Here is a 21,094-nt window from a genome sequence, read left to right on the forward strand (position 1 = left end):
TTACTGATATAATAGTGAGGTTTTATGTTTATTTCATTTAATTTGCAAACTGCTGACTTAAACTTAAAGTGATATGACAAGAGGCCACTGCCCTCACATAGTATAATGAATAGAACACGGGTCTATTCAATTCAGTATATGCTACGAATTCTATAACAGGGCACCAATGAATAGGGAAGCTTGGCTATTCGATTCTGTTTTCAATAGCTTGCACCTGCAATTTTTGAATAGTTACGTAACAAACTACTCAGCTCTTTCTGACATGGCATCAATAATATTAGTGAATTGAAAACAAACCTGACCCTCCCTTCATTGAGTGACTTTTGTTTGGTCAAATGCGAGGATTACCAAAGAGGAGGTAATAATAGCATTCCTGACATTGCAACAATGACCGCGTTATTTTGATGCATTGTCCCTAAACCTACCGAAGAGGCTCTTTGTCCTTGTCTGGGAGGACAAGCACTTTAGACTGGGGCTGTAGTCTGATTTCAAGAAAGGAAAACAATTTCGGGACAGTTCAAAATAATGCTTGGAAATGGAAATTCAAATGATACCGTTTTAAAAACCAGAAAGATATGGTTTGAGGACAAGAAGCAGGATGTAATTCATTGCTCGGCAATCTTGACTGTATTTAAAACAGAGCATCCAATATACCTGATATTTAATAGTACTGTACAATGTCAATTAAATAAAATAACTAAATAAACAAACAAATAATGGACCTCTTTAGCCAAGACTGTGGATTTTTATTGTTGAGCACTAAATGATTCTGCTCGGTCATACAGGCTAGGTGGGGGAATGCTTTCAATAGACTTAAATTTGAAAGGCCCTTTGTATCACTTCGTGCAAAATGACATAGGGCACTTCTAATAAATTTATACGAGAAGTAAAACCCTGTTCATCATTGTTTTCGTGTTGCAAAGTTGTTTACAGACTGAAAAAGGGATAGTACGGGACTGTAGAGAGTGAATAAAACTAGGAAATTATAATTGCAAATGTAAAACAACGTTGTAAACCTAGCAATAAGAGGCTCTTGAATGCAGTTTTTAAATGGACATGGCTTTGGGGCTACCCGCTACCGCCGCCAGGCTACGCTAGCTAGCTGTCGATTGCCAGCTAGCTGTCGATTGCCAGCTAGCTGTCGATTGCCAGCTAGCTGTCTAGATGGGACCCCCCTGGCGATTAATGTGGGGGGGGGGGGGGGGTGATTTTTCAAATTTTCGAGGGCCAAACAAAAAATAGTGCTCTCTACCCCCCCCCCCCCCCCCCCTCCCCCTTCCCCCTCTACCACTGAGTGAAATATCGGCCGGCACGATTTTTTTTTATTTCAGCACATTAAATTTCAAATTGATTTCAAGTTTGGGGCCCCCTAAGAAATCCTGAATCCGCGCCGATACCCACCACCCCCCCCCCAAATAAAAATCCCAAGGCTCCCCTGTAGTTTTTTTCTACATTGCTCCCCCCCCCCCCCCGCAAAAGGTCCCTATTTTCTCATTGTTTTACATCAACAACAACAACAACAATAATATTTATTATAAAACTCCAAAATTGGTTTGTTTTTATAAATAATAATATCTGCCCGGCAAAATATTTGAAGTAAGTATGTAGATTAAGATCATCAGACTTTATTACACTGATGAGGTGTATTGGGTTCTCTTCACTTGTCTCTTTCTGGCTCTCTTTCTCTTTCCCTCTCTCTCTCTCTCTCTCTCTCTCATTGGGACTGAAAAAGTATTGAATGTAATAATGTTTGATAAATAGATAAAACAGGATTCCTGTCCTTCTTGTACTTCGTAAATATAATACTTTACCTTGCTTACAAGTTAATTGCAAGCTCATTGTATAGATCAATTAAGAGAATAGCAATAAATATGGACTTTGAGTGAGATCAAAATGGGTTTGACATCAGTTTTTCTTTTTCAAAGATTAAAAAAAAAGCAACAGCTGGGTGTCGAACCCGATACCTTCCAGTTACCAGGCGATTGCCTACCCACTAGACTAAAGTGTCACATTGCTAATCTCCATGTTTTTTTCTTTCATACTTATACTTATTGTTGTAGATGTAGCAAAAGAAAAAAACGCAACAGCTGGGGGTCGAACCCGATACCTTCCAGTTACCAGGCGATTGCCTACCCACTAGACTAAAGTGTCACATTGCTAATCTCCATGTTTTTTTCTTCATACTTATACTTATTGTTGTAGATGTAGCAAAAGAAAAAAACGCAACAGCTGGGGGTCGAACCCGATACCTTCCAGTTATCAGACGATTGCCTACCCACTAGACTAAAGTGTCACATTGCTAATCTTCATGTATTCTTCATACTTACACTAATTGTTGTAGATGTAGCAAAAGATGTTTTCTGACTAATTCAGAGAGTCGCTTGTTAAAGAAAGAGTATTACATGCTATTTTTTCTTTGTTGAGGGGGGGGGGTGTCCCCTTTAAAAAAGAGATGACAAGTCAATATTATGGAGTGAAGAAAAAAAATAACATGGGTTTATATAAAGGAGAAACTGAGACTCGAACCGAGTACATTGCATTGTGAAGTGATCACTTTTATCCACAAGACCATTTTTCCTCACCGTGATAACTGGTTCGCTTTTTGTTGTTAACACTTTCTGCATGCTAATGACTTTACAAAATGTGCCGATTTACTGATTTGACGCTTTCGGGATGCATTATTATCATCATTTTTGTAGTCCGATGTTGTCAAGATTGCCCGTATTTTTTTTCTTTCAGTTACTGATATTACTGATATAATAGTGAGGTTTTATGTTTATTTCATTTAATTTGCAAACTGCTGACTTAAACTTAAAGTGATATGACAAGAGGCCACTGCCCTCACATAGTATAATGAATAGAACACGGGTCTATTCAATTCAGTATATGCTACGAATTCTATAACAGGGCACCAATGAATAGGGAAGCTTGGCTATTCGATTCTGTTTTCAATAGCTTGCACCTGCAATTTTTGAATAGTTACGTAACAAACTACTCAGCTCTTTCTGACATGGCATCAATAATATTAGTGAATTGAAAACAAACCTGACCCTCCCTTCATTGAGTGACTTTTGTTTGGTCAAATGCGAGGATTACCAAAGAGGAGGTAATAATAGCATTCCTGACATTGCAACAATGACCGCGTTATTTTGATGCATTGTCCCTAAACCTACCGAAGAGGCTCTTTGTCCTTGTCTGGGAGGACAAGCACTTTAGACTGGGGCTGTAGTCTGATTTCAAGAAAGGAAAACAATTTCGGGACAGTTCAAAATAATGCTTGGAAATGGAAATTCAAATGATACCGTTTTAAAAACCAGAAAGATATGGTTTGAGGACAAGAAGCAGGATGTAATTCATTGCTCGGCAATCTTGACTGTATTTAAAACAGAGCATCCAATATACCTGATATTTAATAGTACTGTACAATGTCAATTAAATCAAATAACTAAATAAACAAACAAATAATGGACCTCTTTAGCCAAGACTGTGGATTTTTATTGTTGAGCACTAAATGATTCTGCTCGGTCATACAGGCTAGGTGGGGGAATGCTTTCAATAGACTTAAATTTGAAAGGCCCTTTGTATCACTTCGTGCAAAATGACATAGGGCACTTCTAATAAATTTATACGAGAAGTAAAACCCTGTTCATCATTGTTTTCGTGTTGCAAAGTTGTTTACAGACTGAAAAAGGGATAGTACGGGACTGTAGAGAGTGAATAAAACTAGGAAATTATAATTGCAAATGTAAAACAACGTTGTAAACCTAGCAATAAGAGGCTCTTGAATGCAGTTTTTAAATGGACATGGCTTTGGGGCTACCCGCTACCGCCGCCAGGCTACGCTGTCGATTGCCAGCTAGCTGTCGATTGCCAGCTAGCTGTCGATTGCCAGCTAGCTGTCGATTGCCAGCTAGCTGTCGATTGCCAGCTAGCTGTCGATTGCCAGCTAGCTGTCGATTGCCAGCTAGCTGTCGATTGCCAGCTAGCTGTCGATTGCCAGCTAGCTGTCGATTGCCAGCTAGCTGTCGATTGCCAGCTAGCTGTCGATTGCCAGCTAGCTGTCGATTGCCAGCTAGCTGTCGATTGCCAGCTAGCTGTCGATTGCCAGCTAGCTGTCGATTGCCAGCTAGCTGTCGATTGCCAGCTAGCTGTCGATTGCCAGCTAGCTGTCGATTGCCAGCTAGCTGTCGATTGCCAGCTAGCTGTCGATTGCCAGCTAGCTGTCTAGATGGACCCCCTGGCGATTAATGGGGGGGGGGGGGGGGGTGATTTTTCAAATTTTCGAGGGCCAAACAAAAAAATAGTGCTCTCTACCCCCCCCCCCCCTCCCCCTTCCCCCTCTACCACTGAGTGAAATATCGGCCGGCACGATTTTTTTTTATTTCAGCACATTAAATTTCAAATTGATTTCAAGTTTGGGCCCCCTAAGAAATCCTGAATCCGCGCCGATACCCACCCCCCCCCCCCAAATAAAAATCCCAAGGCTCCCCTGTAGTTTTTTTCTACATTGCTCCCCCCCCCCCCGCAAAAGGTCCCTATTTTCTCATTGTTTTACTTCAACAACAACAACAACAATAATATTTATTATAAAACTCCAAAATTGGTTTGTTTTTATAAAAAATAATATCTGCCCGGCAAAATATTTGAAGTAAGTATGTAGATTAAGATCATCAGACTTTATTACACTGATGAGGTGTATTGGGTTCTCTTCACTTGTCTCTTTCTGGCTCTCTTTCTCTTTCCTCTCTCTCTCTCTCTCTCTCTCTCATTGGGACTGAAAAAGTATTGAATGTAATAATGTTTGATAAATAGATAAAACAGGATTCCTGTCCTTCTTGTACTTCGTAAATATAATACTTTACCTTGCTTACAAGTTAAATGCAAGCTCATTGTATAGATCAATTAAGAGAATAGCAATAAATATGGACTTTGAGTGAGATCAAAATGGGTTTGACATCAGTTTTTCTTTTTCAAAGATTAAAAAAAAAGCAACAGCTGGGTGTCGAACCCGATACCTTCCAGTTACCAGGCGATTGCCTACCCACTAGACTAAAGTGTCACATTGCTAATCTCCATGTTTTTTTCTTTCATACTTATACTTATTGTTGTAGATGTAGCAAAGAAAAAAAACGCAACAGCTGGGGGTCGAACCCGATACCTTCCAGTTACCAGGCGATTGCCTACCCACTAGACTAAAGTGTCACATTGCTAATCTCCATGTTTTTTTTTTTCATACTTATACTTATTGTTGTAGATGTAGCAAAAGAAAAAAACGCAACAGCTGGGGGTCGAACCCGATACCTTCCAGTTATCAGACGATTGCCTACCCACTAGACTAAAGTGTCACATTGCTAATCTTCATGTATTCTTCATACTTACACTAATTGTTGTAGATGTAGCAAAAGATGTTTTCTGACTAATTCAGAGAGTCGCTTGTTAAAGAAAGAGTATTACATGCTATTTTTTCTTTGTTGAGGGGGGGGGGGTGTCCCCTTTAAAAAAGAGATGACAAGTCAATATTATGGAGTGAAGAAAAAAAAATAACATGGGTTTATATAAAGGAGAAACTGAGACTCGAACCGAGTACATTGCATTGTGAAGTGATCACTTTTATCCACAAGACCATTTTTCCTCACCGTGATAACTGGTTCGCTTTTTGTTGTTAACACTTTCTGCATGCTAATGACTTTACAAAATGTGCCGATTTACTGATTTGACGCTTTCGGGATGCATTATTATCATCATTTTTGTAGTCCGATGTTGTCAAGATTGCCCGTATTTTTTTTCTTTCAGTTACTGATATTACTGATATAATAGTGAGGTTTTATGTTTATTTCATTTAATTTGCAAACTGCTGACTTAAACTTAAAGTGATATGACAAGAGGCCACTGCCCTCACATAGTATAATGAATAGAACACGGGTCTATTCAATTCAGTATATGCTACGAATTCTATAACAGGGCACCAATGAATAGGGAAGCTTGGCTATTCGATTCTGTTTTCAATAGCTTGCACCTGCAATTTTTGAATAGTTACGTAACAAACTACTCAGCTCTTTCTGACATGGCATCAATAATATTAGTGAATTGAAAACAAACCTGACCCTCCCTTCATTGAGTGACTTTTGTTTGGTCAAATGCGAGGATTACCAAAGAGGAGGTAATAATAGCATTCCTGACATTGCAACAATGACCGCGTTATTTTGATGCATTGTCCCTAAACCTACCGAAGAGGCTCTTTGTCCTTGTCTGGGAGGACAAGCACTTTAGACTGGGGCTGTAGTCTGATTTCAAGAAAGGAAAACAATTTCGGGACAGTTCAAAATAATGCTTGGAAATGGAAATTCAAATGATACCGTTTTAAAAACCAGAAAGATATGGTTTGAGGACAAGAAGCAGGATGTAATTCATTGCTCGGCAATCTTGACTGTATTTAAAACAGAGCATCCAATATACCTGATATTTAATAGTACTGTACAATGTCAATTAAATCAAATAACTAAATAAACAAACAAATAATGGACCTCTTTAGCCAAGACTGTGGATTTTTATTGTTGAGCACTAAATGATTCTGCTCGGTCATACAGGCTAGGTGGGGGAATGCTTTCAATAGACTTAAATTTGAAAGGCCCTTTGTATCACTTCGTGCAAAATGACATAGGGCACTTCTAATAAATTTATACGAGAAGTAAAACCCTGTTCATCATTGTTTTCGTGTTGCAAAGTTGTTTACAGACTGAAAAAGGGATAGTACGGGACTGTAGAGAGTGAATAAAACTAGGAAATTATAATTGCAAATGTAAAACAACGTTGTAAACCTAGCAATAAGAGGCTCTTGAATGCAGTTTTTAAATGGACATGGCTTTGGGGCTACCCGCTACCGCCGCCAGGCTACGCTGTCGATTGCCAGCTAGTTGCCAGCTAGCTGTCGATTGCCAGCTAGCTGTCGATTGCCAGCTAGCTGTCGATTGCCAGCTAGCTGTCTAGATGGGACCCCCCTGGCGATTAATGTGGGGGGGGGGGGGGGGTGATTTTTCAAATTTTCGAGGGCCAAACAAAAAAATAGTGCTCTCTACCCCCCCCCCCCCCCCTCCCCCTTCCCCCTCTACCACTGAGTGAAATATCGGCCGGCACGATTTTTTTTTATTTCAGCACATTAAATTTCAAATTGATTTCAAGTTTGGGCCCCCTAAGAAATCCTGAATCCGCGCCGATACCCACCCCCCCCCCCCCAAATAAAAATCCCAAGGCTCCCCTGTAGTTTTTTTCTACATTGCCCCCCCCCCCCCGCAAAAGGTCCCTATTTTCTCATTGTTTTACTTCAACAACAACAACAACAATAATATTTATTATAAAACTCCAAAATTGGTTTGTTTTTATAAATAATAATATCTGCCCGGCAAAATATTTGAAGTAAGTATGTAGATTAAGATCATCAGACTTTATTACACTGATGAGGTGTATTGGGTTCTCTTCACTTGTCTCTTTCTGGCTCTCTTTCTCTTTCCCTCTCTCTCTCTCTCTCTCTCTCTCATTGGGACTGAAAAAGTATTGAATGTAATAATGTTTGATAAATAGATAAAACAGGATTCCTGTCCTTCTTGTACTTCGTAAATATAATACTTTACCTTGCTTACAAGTTAATGCAAGCTCATTGTATAGATCAATTAAGAGAATAGCAATAAATATGGACTTTGAGTGAGATCAAAATGGGTTTGACATCAGTTTTTCTTTTTCAAAGATTAAAAAAAAAGCAACAGCTGGGTGTCGAACCCGATACCTTCCAGTTACCAGGCGATTGCCTACCCACTAGACTAAAGTGTCACATTGCTAATCTCCATGTTTTTTTCTTTCATACTTATACTTATTGTTGTAGATGTAGCAAAAGAAAAAAACGCAACAGCTGGGGTCGAACCCGATACCTTCCAGTTACCAGGCGATTGCCTACCCACTAGACGAAAGTGTCACATTGCTAATCTCCATGTTTTTTTTCTTCATACTTATACTTATTGTTGTAGATGTAGCAAAAGAAAAAAACGCAACAGCTGGGGGTCGAACCCGATACCTTCCAGTTATCAGACGATTGCCTACCCACTAGACTAAAGTGTCACATTGCTAATCTTCATGTATTCTTCATACTTACACTAATTGTTGTAGATGTAGCAAAAGATGTTTTCTGACTAATTCAGAGAGTCGCTTGTTAAAGAAAGAGTATTACATGCTATTTTTTCTTTGTTGAGGGGGGGGGGTGTCCCCTTTAAAAAAGAGATGACAAGTCAATATTATGGAGTGAAGAAAAAAAAATAACATGGGTTTATATAAAGGAGAAACTGAGACTCGAACCGAGTACATTGCATTGTGAAGTGATCACTTTTATCCACAAGACCATTTTTCCTCACCGTGATAACTGGTTCGCTTTTTGTTGTTAACACTTTCTGCATGCTAATGACTTTACAAAATGTGCCGATTTACTGATTTGACGCTTTCGGGATGCATTATTATCATCATTTTTGTAGTCCGATGTTGTCAAGATTGCCCGTATTTTTTTTCTTTCAGTTACTGATATTACTGATATAATAGTGAGGTTTTATGTTTATTTCATTTAATTTGCAAACTGCTGACTTAAACTTAAAGTGATATGACAAGAGGCCACTGCCCTCACATAGTATAATGAATAGAACACGGGTCTATTCAATTCAGTATATGCTACGAATTCTATAACAGGGCACCAATGAATAGGGAAGCTTGGCTATTCGATTCTGTTTTCAATAGCTTGCACCTGCAATTTTTGAATAGTTACGTAACAAACTACTCAGCTCTTTCTGACATGGCATCAATAATATTAGTGAATTGAAAACAAACCTGACCCTCCCTTCATTGAGTGACTTTTGTTTGGTCAAATGCGAGGATTACCAAAGAGGAGGTAATAATAGCATTCCTGACATTGCAACAATGACCGCGTTATTTTGATGCATTGTCCCTAAACCTACCGAAGAGGCTCTTTGTCCTTGTCTGGGAGGACAAGCACTTTAGACTGGGGCTGTAGTCTGATTTCAAGAAAGGAAAACAATTTCGGGACAGTTCAAAATAATGCTTGGAAATGGAAATTCAAATGATACCGTTTTAAAAACCAGAAAGATATGGTTTGAGGACAAGAAGCAGGATGTAATTCATTGCTCGGCAATCTTGACTGTATTTAAAACAGAGCATCCAATATACCTGATATTTAATAGTACTGTACAATGTCAATTAAATCAAATAACTAAATAAACAAACAAATAATGGACCTCTTTAGCCAAGACTGTGGATTTTTATTGTTGAGCACTAAATGATTCTGCTCGGTCATACAGGCTAGGTGGGGGAATGCTTTCAATAGACTTAAATTTGAAAGGCCCTTTGTATCACTTCGTGCAAAATGACATAGGGCACTTCTAATAAATTTATACGAGAAGTAAAACCCTGTTCATCATTGTTTTCGTGTTGCAAAGTTGTTTACAGACTGAAAAAGGGATAGTACGGGACTGTAGAGAGTGAATAAAACTAGGAAATTATAATTGCAAATGTAAAACAACGTTGTAAACCTAGCAATAAGAGGCTCTTGAATGCAGTTTTTAAATGGACATGGCTTTGGGGCTACCCGCTACCGCCGCCAGGCTACGCTAGCTAGCTGTCGATTGCCAGCTAGCTGTCGATTGCCAGCTAGCTGTCGATTGCCAGCTAGCTGTCTAGATGGGACCCCCCTGGCGATTAATGTGGGGGGGGGGGGGGGGATTTTTCAAATTTTCGAGGGCCAAACAAAAAATAGTGCTCTCTACCCCCACCCCCCCCCCCCCCCCCCCCCTCCCCCTTCCCCCTCTACCACTGAGTGAAATATCGGCCGGCACGATTTTTTTTTTATTTCAGCACATTAAATTTCAAATTGATTTCAAGTTTGGGCCCCCTAAGAAATCCTGAATCCGCGCCGATACCCACCCCCCCCCCCAAATAAAAATCCCAAGGCTCCCCTGTAGTTTTTTTCTACATTGCTCCCCCCCCCCCCCCGCAAAAGGTCCCTATTTTCTCATTGTTTTACTTCAACAACAACAACAACAATAATATTTATTATAAAACTCCAAAATTGGTTTGTTTTTATAATAATAATATCTGCCCGGCAAAATATTTGAAGTAAGTATGTAGATTAAGATCATCAGACTTTATTACACTGATGAGGTGTATTGGGTTCTCTTCACTTGTCTCTTTCTGGCTCTCTTTCTCTTTCCCTCTCTCTCTCTCTCTCTCTCTCTCATTGGGACTGAAAAAGTATTGAATGTAATAATGTTTGATAAATAGATAAAACAGGATTCCTGTCCTTCTTGTACTTCGTAAATATAATACTTTACCTTGCTTACAAGTTAAATGCAAGCTCATTGTATAGATCAATTAAGAGAATAGCAATAAATATGGACTTTGAGTGAGATCAAAATGGGTTTGACATCAGTTTTTCTTTTTCAAAGATTAAAAAAAAGCAACAGCTGGGTGTCGAACCCGATACCTTCCAGTTACCAGGCGATTGCCTACCCACTAGACTAAAGTGTCACATTGCTAATCTCCATGTTTTTTTCTTTCATACTTATACTTATTGTTGTAGATGTAGCAAAAGAAAAAAACGCAACAGCTGGGGGTCGAACCCGATACCTTCCAGTTACCAGGCGATTGCCTACCCACTAGACGAAAGTGTCACATTGCTAATCTCCATGTTTTTTTTCTTCATACTTATACTTATTGTTGTAGATGTAGCAAAAGAAAAAAACGCAACAGCTGGGGTCGAACCCGATACCTTCCAGTTATCAGACGATTGCCTACCCACTAGACTAAAGTGTCACATTGCTAATCTTCATGTATTCTTCATACTTACACTAATTGTTGTAGATGTAGCAAAAGATGTTTTCTGACTAATTCAGAGAGTCGCTTGTTAAAGAAAGAGTATTACATGCTATTTTTTCTTTGTTGAGGGGGGGGGGGGGTGTCCCCTTTAAAAAGAGATGACAAGTCAATATTATGGAGTGAAGAAAAAAAAATAACATGGGTTTATATAAAGGAGAAACTGAGACTCGAACCGAGTACATTGCATTGTGAAGTGATCACTTTTATCCACAAGACCATTTTTCCTCACCGTGATAACTGGTTCGCTTTTTGTTGTTAACACTTTCTGCATGCTAATGACTTTACAAAATGTGCCGATTTACTGATTTGACGCTTTCGGGATGCATTATTATCATCATTTTTGTAGTCCGATGTTGTCAAGATTGCCCGTATTTTTTTTCTTTCAGTTACTGATATTACTGATATAATAGTGAGGTTTTATGTTTATTTCATTTAATTTGCAAACTGCTGACTTAAACTTAAAGTGATATGACAAGAGGCCACTGCCCTCACATAGTATAATGAATAGAACACGGGTCTATTCAATTCAGTATATGCTACGAATTCTATAACAGGGCACCAATGAATAGGGAAGCTTGGCTATTCGATTCTGTTTTCAATAGCTTGCACCTGCAATTTTTGAATAGTTACGTAACAAACTACCCTGATAGCAGAGACTGGTAAATATCACGTCATATTTACGTCTTGTACTACGTCTTTAAGACGACATAACACGACGTCAAAAAGACATGATTTTGCACCCGCGCACGTCGTCATGAGGACGTCATATTTTGACGTGATTTTTACGTCTTATTAGTCAAAGAAAGACGTCTTTAAGACGTCAACTTGTACCTTAGGAAGACGTCGTATGGACGTCATATTTACGTCTTACTAGTCAAAGAAAGACGTCTTTAAGACGTCAACTTGTACCATAGGAAGACGTCATATGAACGTCATATTTACGTCTTTTAGTTAAAGAAAGACGTCTTTAAGACGACATAACACGACGTCAAAAAGACATGATTTTGCACCCGCGCACGTCGTCATGAGGACGTCATATTTTGACGTGATTTTTACGTCTTATAAGTTAAAGAAAGACGTCTTTAAGACGACATAACACGACGTCAAAAAGACATGATTTTGCACCCGCGCACGTCGTCATGAGGACGTCATATTTTGACGTGATTTTTACGTCTTATAAGTTAAAGAAAGACGTCTTTAAGACGTCAACTTGTGCCATAGAAAGACGTCGTATGGACGTCATATTTACATCTTTTGGTCAAAGAAAGACGTCTTTAAGACGTCACCTTGTACTACAGAAAGACATCGTATGGACGCCATATTTTGTCGTGATTTTAACGTCTTATTAGTCAAAGAAAGACATCTTTAAGACGTCAACTTGTACCATGGAAGACGTCGTATGGACGTCATATTTTTTTCTGGTCTTATTGGTCCAAGAAAGACGTCTTTAAGACGTCAACTTTTACCCAAGAAAGACGTCTATACGTTGTATGGACATCAAATTTTGACGTGATATTTACATCTTACTGGTCATTTCGATGTACCTTTTATCCTTACATGTTCTTTACGTCTTTTGTGTCCTCTAAATGACATCTATATGACCACCTGGTGAAGGAAGAAAGTGTAAAAGTCACTTCATGAATACATTCTGAACATTCACACAGTAAAAATAGAGCAACAGATATTGCATCACATAATATATACACATGCCAGACAGAAAGTAATTTTCATATTTTTAATGTTCATTTATATGGTATGAAAATGGATAATAAAAATATAGAATACTTATGTTTATACCTTCTATCTAACTTGTCTTCTATAAATACAAAATCTTTCCATCACCATCCTGAAACTTCTTCCAAAACATGCTGTATAAATACCTAGTGTATTTCTGTCAGTCTCATAATTGATTTTAAGAAAGTTAACAGGCCATCACAAAGATATGTGTTTTGTTATAAATTGTGCTATTTCATTTCAAATTTAATTCAGTTACAAGAAACTATGATATATATTGGCTTAACTTATAAGTCTTGCGGTTGTGAGAAGCAGGTTAGCAGCATAGAGACTAGGTAAAGCTACACTGATACCCGCAGTTGTTTAGTAGACAAGAAAACATCAGACTGGGGAAGTTCCTCATATTCAGCAAAACAGCATAGTGGAAAGCTGGGCATTCATCAGTGCAGCTCTATTTCTTCTCCATGCTGCAACACTGCTCCTCACAACCCCAATACTTTAATGCAGATAAAGACTATAACATAAAACAAAAGGTTGTTGGAAACAATTCCTGAGCATGAAAGATCAATACTTGTTACATACAAGGGGAATATCTAAGTTTATGGCAAGAATTCAGTATAAAGTATAAAACTATACAATCTAAATCACACACAAGAGAAAAATGGCACAAATGATAAACACATGGCTTAGCTAAGTTATTTCTTACACTCAAAAGGAACAAGTTGGCAGCAAGGGGAACAGGGACAGCTTCACTGATACCTGCAGAGTTTTTCTGATGATGGTTGCTTGCCCGTTGAAACCACGATGTTCACATTTGGCGATACAGCATATTGGAAAACTGTGCAGATATCAGCTCAACTGTACCTATTTTCTGTGCTAGAAACCTGCTTCTTTATACTGGCACATGACTTAAATACAAGAAAAGGCATTAGTGGCAACATTCATATTTTATAACTATCATCCAAAAAAAAATTGTTGAAAATACAGAAGCTGAAGTTCAAGTATAAAAATACAATTTCTATCAGATAACATTCCCGCCAGTACGAGTGGCTTTGTTGGGCAATTCCAAGGTGACTGTGCAATAATTATTCAGAAGATATTTCCAAGTTTAAGATAAAATAGCAAACATGCTGAACAAGTTTAGCACAAAGAGATACATTCTATTGCTAATGTCACAACATTCATTTGGCACGTTTGAAACTCCTGGGGGGAGTTTCACAAAATATTAATTTAACTTAAATTTTAACAGCGAATTCAATAAAAAATCACAGATACAATCCAAGAATTTTATACTTTTAACTACCAAAAAATTCTCAAACCACAAAGATATTTATGGTTTTCTTTGAAGGCGCCACTGTGTGTCACTCTTTAACACTTCATTCTCCCAATAATTTTTGAATTTTCCCCCAACCGTTTTTCCATGAAAATAAGATATAAAACAGGCCTTTAAAAATCTAAGGTATTAGAGCCAATTCTTTTCTTTGTGATGATTTACATTCACCTAAAATTTAATTAAATTATAATAATATAGTTGGAAGAATTAAGGAATCGATCAGATCAGTTGTTCCCAATTTTTATCATCAATAATAGTCTTTTTTCACTCAAACTTTCAGATTATCTTTAAGTGTACATATAGCATTGAAGTCAATACCTTAGCACTATTGTCTCTCATCTGAACAATTTTACCACGTCCCGTTAAGGCTTGCTCAGATATGATGCTGCAAAACAGTCAAAATCGCAGAGTTTTTTAAATGCTGACATAGAGTTCAATACGCTTTACATAGTGTATATTATTAAAAAGAGCTCACTGAATTTGGCAGTCCAAAACATACAAAGACACGCACCGGTAGGTCCTTTGTTGCCATTCACTTTACACATAAAACCAAACTGCATCATTTTTGAAATTTGTTGGAGGTTCACGTGCCGTACCTGAACAAGTCTTAATTGCTTAATAATGGATTCGATTTGTATTGCATTTACCTCACTCAATTTTTCTCTATTACCAACTTACAATGTATATATAATTTGCAACATGTTGTAAGAACTGATATGAAGTGGATGGGGTGGGGGGGGGGGGGGGGGGGGGGGGGGTGAGCATGAGACATTATGAAACAGGTCAACTTCATGAATAGTAATTACAAATATCCTCAAAATACTGGAATCTTTTAGACTTTTACCCAAATCGTTATTATGTCAGTTCGTAAATCCTGTAATTCATTAAAATTGCAAGAAACATGACTGGAAATTTCAGTTCTACAGCTTATCCATTCAGGTTTGTGGCTACACCTCACCCCTCCCCCTCCCCCTCCCCCAATCTCTCTCTATAAAGTATAATGAAGTGAAAAAATAACCTTTCTCTAGCAGTAAAGCTATCGGGTGAGTGTAGATCAAATTTTGCGAAATATTCCACTTCAGCTTGGACTTGTGGGTTAGCTTTTGGGTGGAATCTCCTGCATTATGCACTGTTTTCAGATCCAAGGAACATAGACGCAAGGAATTCTAATGCATGAATAAAGCAAAAAGAAAGGAATACAATTTAAGAAAAACTTTCATATATTTTAAAACTGGAACGTAAATAATTAATTCTGTCAGAAAAGTACTGCTTGGTAAGATTTATCAGAAATAATTTCTTATTGCTCACAAACATAAAGTCAACACACCTTTGGGTTTTAAACATTTGTGGGCAATGCAAAACGTGATTCAGGATTTTGTTTGGTTAATTATCAATACAATTCTAGTTTCAGGGATGCCAGTTAGAATTGATCAGAGGACCTGAAAATCACCTAGAATGAGCTAGCTTGTACACAAAAAACCTAAACTATGGTATGAAAATAACTCCTCAGGGCCTGAATTCAGGCTATTGCCTGAAAACTGGCATTCCTGTAGTTTGCTGATGAGGGTAGAATGAAAGCTCCTTGACCTATGCTGAAGGGTAAAAAACACTGTTTGAAACTCACATAATATTGTTGGTTATTGCAACATACCTGCAGGTTTTAGTGATCTAAAATTAATTGAATTATAAATATATTTGAAACTTAGGACAAATAACTGAAATAAGCCTTTCAAATGAAATGAACCATCATGTAGTGTCTAATTCGTCAGTGTCTCAGTGATCATGCACAATATGACAAATAAATGTACAGAAATAATACAAGTACATGTACACATTTACCGATAATGGCTTTACCTGTTTCAAGAGGCTGCTGATCCTTAGGGAAGTAGGGAACATCCACAAGGTTGAGAGAAAGTAGCATTTTCTGCATGGTTTCACATCAATATACTGAGGCCACAATGTGCTTTGAATCCACTTCTTTGACGAAAGATGTTAAAAAAAGATGCCTACAAATAAATGAGAAAATGAATAAAGTTAAAACAAAATGAAAGGTTGATAATGTATGCATGTGCAACACAAATACTACAATCTTCTTTGAACAGCCTGTGGGGAAAGAATTTTGTTTACCATTTACAGGTCTAACCGATTATTTCCAGATAAGATTTCTGTATACGGTAGCCTATAAGCTAAATTTGCTGTCTAAAGACTGTAGAAACAAATTGTTTTAAGGTTACATGTTTGTGACACAAGTCACTGCTTTATTACTTTATTCCTCTACGTATCGACACGCAATGTTCAATTTTCAAACATCTGGGCCTGGGCCGGTACTATAGTACACTTTCTCACAGGTTTCACTGTAAACCGCTGCACATTACAAGTGCATACCGATGGTGGTTGCGGGCGGGTGCACGCCTGTGTGAAGTTATCTACCGTACAATGAGGAGGTAGATCACTTCACGCAGACTTACGTGCCCCCGCAACCCTCCATCTGTATGCACTTGTATTGTGCAGCGGTTTGCCGTGCAACCTGTCAGAAAGTGTATACTACAATCAACGTTTTTCCCGAAAAATACTCCCCCCAAAATAAGAAAATTGACCAGAAACAGGTTAGAAACATAACGACTTTTAAATCATGACCGGCATTATTTGAACATTTCATGAATATTTGCTTGATTTGGGGTAGGCCGATCTAGACCTATGTTTTAGATTTTTAGGACTCTCACCGGCCACGCCATGGGTCACTGGTCAAAAAGTCTGGATATGATTCTGAACTAGTAGTAGATCTACAGTATTGCTTGGAATAAAGGAGTGACTGCATGTATTATCCATATTAGGTGTGACTTAGCAGTAGACCTACCTAGTGCCAAAACTTTCATCAGTTTGCTTCTCTTATTTTTCTGCTTTCTTTCAGTTTTAGAGCAGTTGTATATTCGAGTTAGATTTCCCTTTAAAGCCATGCAGCCCATGTGTAGGCAAATGAGTAAACTGTTTTGCTTTAAATGATGCCCCATGCCATGCATCCCATCAATCAAAACCCTACATAAAAATACATATATGGGATCATACATTTCGAATCTATAGTCAGCAAATGTTGAAAGTCCGAGCTCACTATCACTGACATAAGATCATGCATTACAGTAACAAAGAGTCTACATATCAACTTTTCAGAATAAAAAACAGTAACTATAGATTTATGTACTTTTCGTAAATAAATTAGGTAATTCTAGGACTTACCCATACTGTAAATTTGCAGGAGAAAACGAGAGTATTCAGGAGGATGATACTTGTTGCAACGGCTTTTTCACTCTGAATTCAAATACATTACATACACATCGTATAGTGCAACGCAATGCATTGTAGTCCTACGCATTGCCTTGAGTGCTGAATGTACCTGTACACACACGTACGTACACATTCCCGTTTGAAATAGCAAACTAGATGCAAGCATGTATAGTCTTGATCGATATTGCAGACCTTGGTGTGAAATTGGTCCACTATTAATGACTAATGACATTTGAGGGGGGGGGCGAGGGGGGGGGGGGTTGTTCCCTATTTTTAATTCTGATAATTGCCCTATTTACTTTGACTTATGCTCATATTAGATGTTGTAGTCTTAACCCAATTATTATCTTGAAAAAAAGTTATTAGAGACGTCGCAATGACGTCGTTATAACGTCGTGCTTACGACAATAAAATATCTTGGAAAAATAGTCTTTAAAAGAGGTCATAATGACGTCGTAATGACATTGTCAATACGACAGAAAATATATTGGAAAAAATTGTCTTTTAAAGACGTCGTAATGACGTCGTCGATACGACAACAATTATCTTGGAATAAATAGTCTTTAAAAGAAGTCATAATGACGTCGTAATGACGTCGTCAATACGACAACAAATAGCTTGGAAAAAATAGTATTTTAAAGACGTCGTAATGACGTCGTCGATACGACAACAATTATCTTGGAATAAATAGTCTTTAAAAGAAGTCATAATGACGTCGTAATGACGTCGTCAATACGACAACAAATAGCTTGGAAAAAATAGTATTTTAAAGACGTCATGATGACGTCGTTATCACGTCGTCAATACGGCAACATTACATTGGAAACAAAATAGTCTTTTAAAGACGTCAAAATGACGTCGTCGATACGACAAAAATTAGCTTGGAAAAATTAGTATTTTAGAGACGTCATAATGACGTCGTTATCACGTCGTCAATACGACAACATTACATTGGAAAAAATAGTCTTTTAAAGACGTCATAATGACGTCGTCGATACGACAAAAATTAGCTTGGAAAAAATAGTCTTTTAAAGACGTCATAATGACGTCGTTATCACGTCGTCAATACGACGACATTACATTGAAAAAATTAGTCTTTTAAAGATGTCATAATGACGTCGTCGATACGACAAAAATTAGCTTGGAAAAAATAGTAATTTAAAGACGTCATAATGACGTCGTTATCACGTCGTCAATACGACAACATTACATTGAAAAAAATAGTCTTTTAAAGACGTCATAATGACGTCGTTATCACGTCGTCAATACGACAAAAATAAGCTTGGAAAAAAAAGTCTTTTAAAGACGAGAAAATGACGTCTTTATGACGTCGTTAATACGACAAAAATTATCTTGGAAAAAATAGTCTTTTAAAGACGTCATAATGACGTCATTATCACGTCGTCAATATGACAAAAATTAGCTTGGAAAAAATAGTCTTTTAAAGACGTCAAAATGACGTCTTTATGACGTCGTTAATACGACAAAAATTATCTTGGAAAAAATAGTCTTATAAAGACGTCATAATGACGTCGTAATTACGTCGTCCATACGACGTACGACGTGTTTACCACTTTACGACCAATTTATGACGTCTTTAAGACGTCAGTCTACTATCAGGGTACTCAGCTCTTTCTGACATGGCATCAATAATATTAGTGAATTGAAAACAAACCTGACCCTCCCTTCATTGAGTGACTTTTGTTTGGTCAAATGCGAGGATTACCAAAGAGGAGGTAATAATAGCATTCCTGACATTGCAACAATGACCGCGTTATTTTGATGCATTGTCCCTAAACCTACCGAAGAGGCTCTTTGTCCTTGTCTGGGAGGACAAGCACTTTAGACTGGGGCTGTAGTCTGATTTCAAGAAAGGAAAACAATTTCGGGACAGTTCAAAATAATGCTTGGAAATGGAAATTCAAATGATACCGTTTTAAAAACCAGAAAGATATGGTTTGAGGACAAGAAGCAGGATGTAATTCATTGCTCGGCAATCTTGACTGTATTTAAAACAGAGCATCCAATATACCTGATATTTAATAGTACTGTACAATGTCAATTAAATCAAATAACTAAATAAACAAACAAATAATGGACCTCTTTAGCCAAGACTGTGGATTTTTATTGTTGAGCACTAAATGATTCTGCTCGGTCATACAGGCTAGGTGGGGGAATGCTTTCAATAGACTTAAATTTGAAAGGCCCTTTGTATCACTTCGTGCAAAATGACATAGGGCACTTCTAATAAATTTATACGAGAAGTAAAACCCTGTTCATCATTGTTTTCGTGTTGCAAAGTTGTTTACAGACTGAAAAAGGGATAGTACGGGACTGTAGAGAGTGAATAAAACTAGGAAATTATAATTGCAAATGTAAAACAACGTTGTAAACCTAGCAATAAGAGGCTCTTGAATGCAGTTTTTAAATGGACATGGCTTTGGGGCTACCCGCTACAGCCGCCAGGCTACGCTGTCGATTGCCAGCTAGCTGTCGATTGCCAGCTAGCTGTCGATTGCCAGCTAGCTGTCGATTGCCAGCTAGCTGTCGATTGCCAGCTAGCTGTCTAGATGGGACCCCCCTGGCGATTAATGTGGGGGGGGGGGGGGGGGGGGGGGTGATTTTTCAAATTTTCGAGGGCCAAACAAAAAAATAGTGCTCTCTACCCCCCCCCCCCCCCTCCCCCTTCCCCCCTCTACCACTGAGTGAAATATCGGCCGGCACGATTTTTTTTTTATTTCAGCACATTAAATTTCAAATTGATTTCAAGTTTGGGCCCCCTAAGAAATCCTGAATCCGCGCCGATACCCACCCCCCCCCAAATAAAAATCCCAAGGCTCCCCTGTAGTTTTTTTCTACATTGCTCCCCCCCCCCCCCCGCAAAAGGTCCCTATTTTCTCATTGTTTTACTTCAACAACAACAACAACAATAATATTTATTATAAAACTCCAAAATTGGTTTGTTTTTATAAATAATAATATCTGCCCGGCAAAATATTTGAAGTAAGTATGTAGATTAAGATCATCAGACTTTATTACACTGATGAGGTGTATTGGGTTCTCTTCACTTGTCTCTTTCTGGCTCTCTTTCTCTTTCCCTCTCTCTCTCTCTCTCTCTCTCTCATTGGGACTGAAAAAGTATTGAATGTAATAATGTTTGATAAATAGATAAAACAGGATTCCTGTCCTTCTTGTACTTCGTAAATATAATACTTTACCTTGCTTACAAGTTAAATGCAAGCTCATTGTATAGATCAATTAAGAGAATAGCAATAAATATGGACTTTGAGTGAGATCAAAATGGGTTTGACATCAGTTTTTCTTTTTCAAAGATTAAAAAAAAAGCAACAGCTGGGTGTCGAACCCGATACCTTCCAGTTACCAGGCGATTGCCTACCCACTAGACTAAAGTGTCACATTGCTAATCTCCATGTTTTTTTCTTTCATACTTATACTTATTGTTGTAGATGTAGCAAAAGAAAAAAACGCAACAGCTGGGGGTCGAACCCGATACCTTCCAGTTACCAGGCGATTGCCTACCCACTAGACGAAAGTGTCACATTGCTAATCTCCATGTTTTTTTTCTTCATACTTATACTTATTGTTGTAGATGTAGCAAAAGAAAAAAACGCAACAGCTGGGGGTCGAACCCGATACCTTCCAGTTATCAGACGATTGCCTACCCACTAGACTAAAGTGTCACATTGCTAATCTTCATGTATTCTTCATACTTACACTAATTGTTGTAGATGTAGCAAAAGATGTTTTCTGACTAATTCAGAGAGTCGCTTGTTAAAGAAAGAGTATTACATGCTATTTTTT

At 38.0% G+C, this 21,094-nt stretch overlaps 1 long non-coding RNA gene across 2 annotated transcripts; it reads right to left on the reverse strand.

Moving 5' to 3' along the window:
* Positions 1-12,499: 12,499 nt before the first annotated feature.
* LOC115925210 lies at positions 12,500-17,354 on the reverse strand. 2 transcript variants are annotated; one of them, XR_004064604.1, is made up of 4 exons: positions 17,225-17,354; positions 15,845-15,996; positions 15,009-15,156; positions 12,500-12,528 (listed from the first exon to the last, which is right to left on the reverse strand). It is a non-coding gene; the product is annotated as an uncharacterized LOC115925210 (long non-coding RNA). The 2 variants fall into 2 exon arrangements; XR_004064603.1 differs by lacking the exon at positions 12,500-12,528 and having other exon boundaries at positions 14,520-15,156; positions 17,225-17,353.
* Positions 17,355-21,094: the final 3,740 nt, after the last annotated feature.

This window comes from Strongylocentrotus purpuratus, unplaced genomic scaffold, assembly GCF_000002235.5.
Source record: "Strongylocentrotus purpuratus isolate Spur 01 unplaced genomic scaffold, Spur_5.0 spur5_contig_63, whole genome shotgun sequence".
Classification (NCBI taxonomy): domain Eukaryota; kingdom Metazoa; phylum Echinodermata; class Echinoidea; order Camarodonta; family Strongylocentrotidae; genus Strongylocentrotus; species Strongylocentrotus purpuratus.